Below are 11,118 nucleotides of genomic sequence, written 5' to 3'. Positions count from 1 at the left end.
TATATTATACTGAAATAAAATGTAAAAATAAGTTAACAATTTTATTATTTTTCAGTGGTCCTAATCCTCTTCCGTAGTATCCACATATGTATGCCAATAATTTATTTAACACCTTATGAAATCTGTTGAATATATGCATATTTATAATAAAGATGTTTTTCTCAATTATTTCATGTGTGCTGTTTTACACTCATAATCTTTAAAAGGTCAATATTATATATGATTTTAATGTACAAGGACTACAAATAATGAATTATATATTTCAATAATAGTTTCATATTTAATAAGTTATTAAAAATGTACTTTTTTCCCAAAAATGAATAACAAAATTTTTATTTATCTACCAATCACATTCTTTAATGCAGTGGTCTCCAACCCTGGTCCACAAGATCTACTGTCCTACAGATTTTAGATGCATCCCTGCTTCAACACAGCTGAATCAAATGAATGGCTTGAAAAGGTAATCAATCATTTGATTAAGCTGTGTTGAAGCAGGGATGCATCTAAAATCTGTAGGACAGTAGATCTTGAGGAGCAGGGTTGGAGATGCATCCTCTTGGACCCTGTTCACCCATGTGTCACCTCATGAACCATCATATTTCTATGTATGAGTTTATATATTTAAACAATGTTTAAAATGGTTGTTTGGTCTCTTTTGTACCACATGTGTCCATTTTTTTTCTACAAAAAATATGATTGAATATTACTGGTTGGAGTAGTAGTTAACTTGATAAAACAAGAAAATTTGAGCACCATTCTGAGTTTTCAGGACGTAACCAAAACATACATTGTCGTTTGAAATCTATGTAGCATACATTTCATTTACTACAAATCAAGTACTCATATGAACAATCCAATTAAAATACACTGAAGTTGAATTGGTTAGAGACTTAGACTCAACTTTATTTATCCCTTGGGATTGCTCCTTCATGGTAATTCTGGTTATAACACACAATGCTAAAGTGTTGCAATATATTGCTAGGAAACATTTTCACAGAAATGCACAGGATAACGCTGTACCAACTAGTGAGAAAATAGGAAATTACAACAGTTTACATTGCTTTCTGAACCGATATAGCGTCTGATTTATGACAGATAGACTCCTTACCATTTATGAAGTTGCAGGGAAACTAAATCTTGTGCAGGCGCGCTGGAAGCTGTTTCAAGCGAGGGGGGCTGATGGCTGGGTTGGGAAACACATGACGTCATTATGTTGAGGGCTGTGGCTGACGTTTTTAACATAATATTGTAGGCCTATATTTGTCGTCAAAAACTGCCATTTAAAATGCTTCGGAACAAAGCATGAACATTTTAAACTTTATTTCTTCTCTTTTAATCATTCAAAACAAACAACAGCTCCCAATCAACAGGATCAGGAATACTTGAATTAAACATGGCCTAAATATAGCCTAAACTGAACATTGAACGTCTTTAAAGTCCATTCGACTATCGATATGGGGAATGATTTCATATCTGAAACAAAAAACACACAAAAAAAAAAAATTAACTAATTTCATATTTTATCACTAAATAGCTTAATACAGATATAATATTTAGTGATGTGCAGCCTTATTCTAGCGTAGACTTCTTCAGCCACAGGACTACGACGAATAGGCACAGCATATAGAAATAAATAAGAAATAAATAACACTAAATAAACGCTCGGCGGCAGTATAGGGGAATTAAAACCATTTCTTACCTCGAAATAGTCAGAAATACGTTTCTGCTGCCTACTGCTAGCCATGCCTGAACGAATGTGAGGTGGCGGAAGCTTCTGGGGGAGTAGCCTAGTTTTTTATGAAATATTAAAATAATGAATCATTAGTTTATATCTTATATACAGCCCATCATTTTAATCCCATATCAAACAGTCTTTTAAAAAATAAATACATAAATAATTTCATGTTTTTAAGTACAATATTATGTTACTCCACAGCCCCCCACCATGGGGGGCTGATGCTATGACGAGGGAGGCTGCAGCCCCCGCAGCACCCCCCTTCCCGTGCCACTGATCTTGTGTTAAATTATTCAGTGTTAAAACTACTTCTCAGCAAACTTTCTTTAGATATAGTTTGCTATCAAGTTATTTTCTATTTAGATGGAAATATATAATAAACCTCTGCAAAACAAACTTCATGCACAAATAACCTACAAGACAAAGGGCAGTAAAACTGAGTTGTTTTCACTAAGTGTTTGTTCTTGCTGACGTTGTTTCCCCTATTTGTATGTTTTTATTTAAATTTATCCTTCAAAATTGTTTGCTCTAAGTCTGTAATACTGCCACTGCAAACCAAAATACAAAATATCAGCTGTATGTTAGGAGGGGAAATAAATGATGGTTTGTTTTAATGTAAATTGATTCCCTTGATTCTTCTGCTCCTTGTGATGTCATTGTCACTGACCCCAAATACAGCAGAATTATTATGATTTCATCCTCAGTGAGCCTTAAGACAACCTTTTTTGAACTTGTGCAGTTTAAAGCCATTTTTTCCTCTGCTGTATTTTTCTTAGCAGTGTTTATTTTCGAGTGAAAAGTAAGACAAAATCTATTCGTGTGTTTCTGAAGATTTCTCCAACAGGGGTCACTGTTTCATCATTTATTGAGGGAGTGCAGCTGTTACTTTTTTTTTTTTTTTTTTACTATTCACAAGATTTAAACCTGATGTTTTTGACACTGTACAAAATATATTTCCTCATCAAGAGAATTGATAAAAAAAATTTTTATTCGAGTTTGAATCTGTTTCTTAGATGACTCAAACCTCATTGAGATAACAAGATCTATCACTTTTCCTGATTAAACAGGAGCCACTTTTTGATGAGGACTGGGGATGAATCACCATTTCAGACAATAGTTCATGCTGATAATTTCCTTTATAAGTGGTTTACATGTAAATTAATTTGGAAACAGCTTCAGAAAAAATATTTTTATTTATACTTTTGTACATCTCTGTATTTGATAGAGATGAATTCACATATGTATGCTTAGTCGCTTAAAGCATATAGAACATTCTTTCCAGCAAAGCTAATGCCTTGGAATCAATGTAGCCATACTTTTACACATGTGGTGATGATTTTGCAGAATAATTGAACCATTAAACCATTTAGGTTGCAGAGCTGTTAGAGCTCTGGTGATAAATGACAATGCTCTGATGTGTTCTTTCCTCGCTGATCGTCTATAATATGCTGGATCTCCTCTGACCCAAAACCTTTAGGTAAACATACTTTGTTCTCATTTTGCCTTTGCTCCCTGAGAACCAAAACATTCTGGCATCTGGCATCCTGGCATCTGGGTAAAAATAATGCTGTGAAGCCATGTCTAAAAAGAGTAAACAATATGTAAAAACATCAACTTCTGTGTTTATTGGTGTTTGTGAGCTGAGAAGCTGTTGCATCATTTAAGGAGTCATATTTTACATTGTGGAAGGAGGTATCTTTACCTTTGATATGAAGCAACCTCAGTGGGTCTTGCTTTATGTGAGGCTGCATTAAAATAGCAGACAGTATTCATAATTGTGAAATACAAAAGCATTGCTTACCCTATACGCAGAACCATGCAGTAAGTGTTTAAATTGCTACAGATGGTTTTCTTTATGTATTTTTTTTGTCATAGAGAGGAAAGCACAAACATTATGTAGTGAAAATATCAATACCAACCTTTTTTTTTAACATTTGAGCGTAAAATCCTCATTTGGACAAGGCAACACATTTCACTATTTACACATTATTTGTCTTTTAAGTGTGCCTTGCAAGAATTGAATGCTACTTGTTTACGTTTTGTCACGTTATAACCATAAACCTCAATTCATTTTGTGATTATCAGAGGAATGAAAGTGATACATAAATATTCAATATTTTTTTTCTACAAATAAGCATGTGAATAATATGGTTTGCATATTATACAATTCTCTGACACAATACTGGGTAAAAACAGCTTTAAGTCTTTTGGGCAAACTGACCATATGGGCAGCTGTCAAGGATGGAAGTTGCATCATTAAAAGAGATAAAAGAGCAACAGATAGAAATGTATAAGTTATAAATTTTCTTATCTTATGTTCTTAAGAATATAACCCAGTGTTAACATTTCTAAAACTCATTTAGTCAACAAAGAAAAATGTTAGTCTTACATTTTGTGGGAAAATGAAGCACAAACTCTGCTAATTGAATGATATCTATTATCAAAATTATTATGAAATGTTAAAATTCACAACAAGAACGTCAGGAAACTATTGGGGCCTTATCTCGTTTGATTCCGCATAGATTCCATTGTCGCTGCTTTTATTTAAATAGATTTAATAAAAATATTTCAATTACATATCAAATAACATTTATTACTGAGTGAAAATAGAAACCAGATTAAATAAAATCATCAAAAAAGCCCAGAAGGCAGTAATCTACCAGCTTGGATAGTAATCAGATCCAAACATGGTGACACATCAATCCATTTATAATGGCGCTAAAAAACATTTATCTCAGTTAAAGTTAAAGTTATAGTTAAACTAATCCTTTATGCCGTTATGTTGTGTAAGGTAAGTTGCAGAAGTTAAAGAGTCTACATCTAAAAACCTAACAAAGAAACTAAGCAACCAGAAGTACAGTGGATATAAAAGCCTACACATTCCTGATCAAAGTCCAGGTTTTTGTCATGTAAAAGTAAGGACATCAAGATAAATAATTTTATAACTTTTTCCACCACTAATGTGACCTATTACCTGTACAATGCAAGTGATAAACAAACTTAAATCTTTCAGGGAGGTGGTATAAAAAAAGAAAGTGTGCACCCTTTTATAAATGGGGATGTGACTCAAACTCATGCTAATTTTTTATTCAGCACAAACCTGTCACTGATTAAAGTGACTCGGAACAACCTTGAATGAAGTTCATCTGTTCTAGAAGGACTCACATTATTGACACGTCTTCCAGCATAAACCATGATTCCAAAGTATCATATTAATCTCCTTATTCAAATATATCAGTCAAGTGGGAGCTACCAAAGAATTTCCATGGAAATACAGCAAACAGGGAACATGGTGAAGATTGCCATCTTCAAGTGGAGATGATGTGGCAAAACATTAACATTACCAAGAAAAACCTGATAAGACAAGAAAAATAGTCAAGGAGGCTACCAGGAGCATGATAGCAACACTGAAGGAGATGCATGGATTTCTGGAAAGTACTTGCTGTATGGCCCTTTTAACAACAATTTGCCTTGGTTAATTTTACAAAAGATACATCTGCATTCTCTCAAATGCATGTGGGATTATTTGTTATGTTCTGATGAAAACAAGCTTGAATTTTTTGGACATAATCCCATGATGTTTTGCACAAAAAAGCAACACCTCTCATCAACCAAAAACACCAAACCTACAGTAAAGCATGTTAATGGCAGCATCATTGTCATGATCTTGGCACTGAAGATTGGCTGGATAACTCATTTCATTCACCTGCCCAGCTCTGCCCATTTTCTCATTAAGTTTCATCTGACCCACCTGCTTCAGCCTCTATTGCCAGCTCTCTAGCCAGTCATCAGTGCCAGATTATTCTCGAGCCACTGGTGAGAGTGATTTAGCATTACCTTAGTCTTTCTGATTACCTGATCCTGAACTGTTCTGCCTGTCAACCAATGAGCCTGCCTGTTCTGTTTGCCTGCCCTGTCTTTGGACTCCTGCTGGATTCTGCCTGTTTGCTGAACTTGGATCTTCAATCTGAAACCTCTCCAAACTTCTGATCTTCTGGTTCTGAATTCTGAGCAAGTCCTCAACACCGGCTTTGACTTCACCCTCTGGATTATCCTGTCTTCCTTCATCTGCCCTGATCTGGTCTCCTGCTTTTTGTTAGTTTTCCAGGGCTGCTGCGTCTGGAACACTCTGGTTGGCACTTGCCTCCTCTTGTTGGCAGCCCGCCGACTGGATTCTACCTCGTTCTCTGGGCACGGACTGAACTATAAAACCTTCTTGCCTTAGACGTCCTTGCTCTTACTGCAGATCCATTGTTTTGAAATTATCACTTTTTGAATATGTGACTGTCTTTCGGCCTTGAATACTAGGTCCACTATTCTGAACTGTGACAATCATGCTTTGGGGTTGGTTTTCATCAGGTGGAAATATGACATTACCTAGGGTGGATGGAAATATTAATTGTTCCAAATACGAGTCAATGACACAAAACCTTCAGCCTTCTGTTTGAAAGCTTAAGATAAAGGGAAATTTGATCTTTCAGGGCAAAAATGAGCCAAGGCTCACATTTAAATCAACAAAAGAATTGCTTCAGTAAATTAAAAGTAAGGCTTTATGGCATAAAACAAAAGTCCAGACCTGAATCCAATGTAACATCTTTAGGTTAGGCTTAAGGAGGTTGGGCACAGGAGATGCCCTCGCAATCTTTCTGTGGTTTTGCAAAGAAGAGTGGGCCATTATTGACATATCAAGATGTGTCATACTGATGGGTTCCTTCCCAAAACGACTGAGTGGTAATAAAGGCCAAAGTAATGCTTTAGGGGTGTGAATGTGCTTATTTATACAACCAGGTTATTTTTTAGCATTTTATTTGATATTTTTCCCCATTTGAAGATTTCAATTTGTTTTTCAATTGAATTGAAATAGTTAGAGAGCATACTGAATGTGGAGAAAGTTGTAAAAATATTTGTCTTGCTCTCATTTTTTACATCATAAAAACCTGCCATTGGAAAAGGGGTGTGTAGACGTTTTATATCCATTGTAATACCAAAGTTTTATAATGTCATTATGTGAAGTTCTTTGAGATGATATGTGTGTGTTGGTGGGTTGACATGGTTTCAAATTTGTGTGGCGTTTTCTTTTAAAAGATAAAGCTCATCATTTTTTTTCCATGTAATACATGTAAGGGGAATTATTTTTCTAATGAAAAAATAAAAACCTTTTAAAAATCCCAAAACTTTTTATTAACTATTAAAGAAAATGTAAAGACATTTAATGAGTTACTGTTTTTACTTTTATTTGTGTAACATTTAATTAAAGTAGCTATTTGTTTACATCAGTACATCTTTTTTTTGCCTTTCATTCTTTTCACCTGAGTTTCAAATATGTCAAATATAGATGTAAAAATGACTCCCACAATCTGTGTCAGTATCTTTAAAACAGCTGGACATTCCTGAAATCAAGATGCGGGTCACATTGTTTGCGTGCAACTTTTTAATCTGCAATCCAATTTTTTCCATGTCATACTGACAGTCTGTGACTACAGAGGATCAGATACGTGCCAACTTTTTTCACCTCTGTCTCTGTGTCACACAAATTGAAACGCTGTCCCTGATTTGGATGTAAAAAGATTATGAAAAGCTATTAAAAAAATCAAATCATACCATAGTTTTGTAGAAGCAATTCAATTTGTGTCTGGTTAGTAAATCAGCTTTTCGCCTACTGTCTTGTTTGTATGTTAATATATGCAAATCTATTGAAGATCAGGCTCTTAATCTCATTGTAAAACTGGAAAAAATTGGTAAACGTACAGAACTTTTTTACTTTTGTAGAATCAGACAGAAACTATGGATGGAGCTGAGTAATTACAAAGAGGCCTTCCAACATAAGGACTTGAAACTAATTGTAAAAGAACAGTGGTGAAAAGCCAATTGGAATTATAAGCAGAATTTGCTGGTTATCGAGAGGGTTACATAATATTTCAGAATCCATCTTTTGTTCAAATGTAAATGAAAAAGAGAATCTACTGTATCTGGTATTGATTCCATTGTGCTTTGTCCATTATCTTACTTATATCGCTTGTGTCATTTAATATCAGACAATAGTGGAGTGTTGGCCTAGTGGTTAGAGCAGTGTGCTTGTACTCTGAAAAGGTTTCCAGTACCGGTTCTATCCCCACAGGCTGCACTATGGCTCCCAGAGCAAGACCCTTAACCCCACACTATTCCCAGACACCGCACAATGGCAGCCCCCTGCTGCCCAAGGGGATGGGTTAAATGCAGAGGTACATTTCTCCAGGGTGTGATAAATAAAGTTCAAATTTTAAACTAACCCTTGGTTGAATAAGGGTTCTTTAAATCTGAATCTGCCAAATCTAAGAATGGATCAGTTCTATGCTTTGAAATTTCAGATGTTAAATACTATACATTTTGATGCTTCTCAGCAGCACACTCCTGAAATGAAAACAATTACTTTAGATTTAATAAGTTCTGACCTTTTTCAGTCCTTGAAACCAGGAAGTTGCTCTTTCTGAGATGGCCTTTCTTGACATTAATGACCTTTCTTTATCTTCTCATTGTTCTTTCAGCAATGCTATGACATCAGCTGTTAATTGTCTTTTGTTTAGCATATATGCCACATCTGTTCACAGATGCAACTTATATTTATCGTTGTTAACAGATCTCTTTCATTCTTATACTAAAGGATGTGTCAGAAAATACTAAAGCAAAATCCAGCAGCCGTTACTAATCCTTTGATCTTAATTTTCATGCTTACTGCTTGTAAATGAAGAACTGACCGTAGCACACAAAAGCTAATCGAATCACATCAAGATTATGATTAAATATTTCATAAAGCTTGAAAGAAAGACAGTGGCCATGCAGAGCAGTCAGTTCATATCAGATTATAATGAACCAGCAGATCCTGATATGTGAATATTTATTTTTGAAATACAGATCTCACGTGGCTTGAAGGAGAGATGCTGTGAGATTCCGCTCTTTCCTGCAGCTTGTTATGGATTTCACTGCTGTTTCAGAGCACAAAATTATTAGAATTCTGCCGTGCTTTGGAAAAAACAAACAAACCCACACTTGAGTGTCATAGAGCCCACTTTCACTCCTGCTGCAGAAAAACTACACATCTGGATCTCATCCCATTTTATGGGGAAGCTAATAATCTCATCCCTGAACAGACACTCTAGACTTCATTGCAGTTCAACAAAAGGGGTGGGTGGGGGTGTGGGGTGTCGGGGTGGGGGTACACCGCCTTAATAATTGCACTTAATAATTGTCAAAGTGAATACCATATATCATAAACTTGGGTATCATCAAGATAGTTTGGACCTTGAAATCCTTACTTGCATATTTCTGAATCTACTTAAATTATATCACACTGACCATTAGAAAACCAATCGAGAACAATTATTAAATAATTATGAAGTTGTCTTTTTTCTATGATTTCATCCTGCATCATATAGTTGGAGTCACCATAACCCATCTAGTTGCAGGTTTGAACAGAGGCATTCTTTATTTTACAAAATTTTTGCTGCTCTTCTCTGAGCACTAATATTGAAATTTCAGACAGTTCAAGGTCTATATTTGCCATTTATTGTTACCTAAAAGGTAACGAGGGCTGCTTCTTTTTTTTCTTCTTTTAAACAGCATCCTGTCTGGCAATGTGGCAATACATATAATTTTTTTGATGCCAAAAAACAGCCCTATAGATTTTGCTTTCACAAGTGGAGCAGTATGGCTATCGCCATTGTGTTGCACTTGATTTGTGCATATAAATAGCTTTATTATAATTCGTGCAGGGAATATTACAGATTATTTGGACACTGCAATGTAAGTAGAACAGGAAAGGAAAAATAGGAAAAAGGAGAAAAGATGAAAGAAAAAGGAGATAAAAGGGAGACAATGATAATACATCTTCAGTCTGCTTCATCACCTGCAAAGAGATGTAAAAAAAGAACAGCAGCCAACGGATGTAGTATAAGAGATACACTAAACTTGCACCTTGATACTATTGCTGAAGTATAAGTGGTATTATTTAATCTGACATGTCAGGAGGGCCGCTTCTATCTTTGGCTGTGCTTTGGATTCGGTGGAGGAAGTGGCTGAGAGGAGGGTGTTGTCCAAGCTTATATCCATCATGGACCTTTCACCCCATGCACCAGACTCTAGAGGAGCTTAGCAGCTCCTTTATTAACAGACTTATACACCCTGTGTGTAAAAAGAAGCGCTACCGCAGGTCATTCATCCCTGCTGCCATCAGACTTTACAGTGTGGCACTATAACCTGGTGTAATAACACTGCAATAAATCATACTAACTATCTATTTAAAAAACTAGAAACTGCACTTTACCTGCCACCACTGTACGGTACACAAGATACTGTTTATATCAATCATCTTAAATCTCTACCTCTTTATGTTTTACCATCCACTATACTGTATATATGTGGATGCACTGTTTATACTTGCACCTTTTCCTCCTTTGTGCACCTTCTATCTGTTCGTTTATAATAGCCGATGCCAGAAGTGAATTTCTCCACTGTGACATAAATAAAGTTATATTTTATTCTAATAAAAAAATATTTTTCAAACGTTCCACTTAGTTGATTCTGTTGTTATTTTCCTGTCTAAATTTTTTTCAGGAAATTCAAAAATAAAAATTATGAATTTTCTCTTTTATTTGAACAGATCCCTGTTTAAAATTCCTGATAGCAAATACAATAGCCTTTCTCCTTTAGTTCACTCAATCTGTTTACTTTGTTATAAATAAAGGCTCTGAGTTATTGTATAAATCAAAAACAGAGAATGTAGAGTGCAGTCTGTTTATACCTTCTAGTTAATCTGTTGTTCATATCTCTCTGTATTAAATTTGTAAGATAGTTACACAAACCACAGAATCAGTTGTTGACTCTTGCTTCAAGCTAATTTTATCCAATCACTAAACAACATACAACAAAATAAGGAACCTTTTCTATGGGATATGCAGCTGATTACACTGAAATATATTTAAAAAGATAACAGAAAAAAAGAAAACATCAAATCAGAACTTTAACAGCTTTAGGTAGAGAGATGTATTAGAGTAAGATAATTCTGATTTGGTGTTGTGATGAGTATGAGGGTATTTGTTATGATTTGCCTGTGTGAAGGATGGAAGTGGCAACAGGACATTAGCAGTGTCAGGACAATACAGTCAGGGTGACAGTAATGTGGTGTAAGTGGGAACTGAAAAAAACCCAACAGTGTCTTAAATACTACAGATGGCAACTGAAAACATGAGTTCAATTAACTGAAACACTGATAGGTGTGAATGATACCTGAACAGGGTGTCGACAGTTCATGTCGGTCACCAGAAAGCCGTCCCTTATGGGCAGAGAGTTCAGGTAGGCTGTCCAGAGGCTGTTTTAGGGAGATCAATAGTACCTGAGGCTGATGCTGG

This window comes from Cyprinodon variegatus, unplaced genomic scaffold (genome assembly GCF_000732505.1).
Source record: "Cyprinodon variegatus isolate N-32 unplaced genomic scaffold, C_variegatus-1.0 Scaffold451, whole genome shotgun sequence".
Classification (NCBI taxonomy): Eukaryota; Metazoa; Chordata; class Actinopteri; order Cyprinodontiformes; family Cyprinodontidae; genus Cyprinodon; species Cyprinodon variegatus.
The sequence above is the reverse complement of the archived record's forward strand: the minus strand, read 5'-3'. Positions refer to the sequence as shown.